Here is a 936-nt window from a genome sequence, read left to right as displayed (position 1 = left end):
GAGCTGGAGCAGCAGCGGCGCCAGGAGCAGAAGCGGCGGCGGCGGGACCCACAGCAGCGGCAGCAGCTGCAGCACCTCGAGTCCTTTTATGAAAAACCTCCTCCGGGACTTATTAAGGAAGATGAGACTAAGCCAGAAGACTGTATCCCAGATGTACCAGGCAAAGAACATGCCAGAGAATTTCTGGCTCACGCGCCAACTAAAGGACTTTGGATGCCCCTGGGGAAAGAAGTCAAGGTTATGCAATGCTGGCGCTGTAAACGGTATGGACATAGAACGGGTGACAAAGAATGCCCATTCTTTATCAAAGGCAATCAGAAATTAGAACAATTCAGAGTTGCACATGAAGATCCCATGTATGACATCATAAGAGAGAATAAGCGGCATGAAAAAGACGTGAGGATTCAGGAGTTAAAGAAGCTACTAGAAGATTCTACCTCAGATGAAGATGGCAGTAGTTCCAGCTCCTCAGAATGTAAGGAGAAGCATAAGAGAAAGAAGAAGAAAGAGAAACATAAGAAAAGGAAAAAGGAGAAGAAAAAGAGAAAGAAAAAGAAAAAAAAAGCACAAATCTAAATCAAATGAGAGTTCAGACTCTGACTAAAAAGTCATTTCCTTTGAATCCACCTTGTCACTCCAGAATCATAGCTGAATGTCAGAGGTAAAGAAGAAGTAGCCACAAAAAGGCCTCAGTTGACAGAGAAAAAGGAACCAAAAAAACGTGCATAGTTAGCATCCCCCCGTGGCATTTTGCCCTCCTGCCAACAGTGATGAATTCACTGTGATGTTGTTTCTTACATGCCATTGCTGGATTCTCATCATCATCCTCCCTGTGTACTATAGTTTGTGATTCATTTTGAAGAAAAATCAAGCATAAGATACAAAAATGTTCCACGTGTTTCCAAGAGAGATTAGATTCCCCTGGAAGAGCAGAGG

The 936-nt window shown here is 43.5% G+C and overlaps 1 pseudogene; it reads left to right on the top strand.

The window, feature by feature from the left end:
- The window catches only part of LOC123250822, an 85,512-nt pseudogene extending 84,840 nt beyond the window's left edge, over nucleotides 1–672 (top strand).
- The last annotated feature ends 264 nt before the right edge of the window (nucleotides 673–936 follow it).

The sequence above is a fragment of the Gracilinanus agilis genome, chromosome 1 (assembly GCF_016433145.1).
Source record: "Gracilinanus agilis isolate LMUSP501 chromosome 1, AgileGrace, whole genome shotgun sequence".
Lineage (NCBI taxonomy): Eukaryota > Metazoa > Chordata > Mammalia > Didelphimorphia > Didelphidae > Gracilinanus > Gracilinanus agilis.
This window is presented reverse-complemented; position numbering and strand designations above follow the sequence as displayed.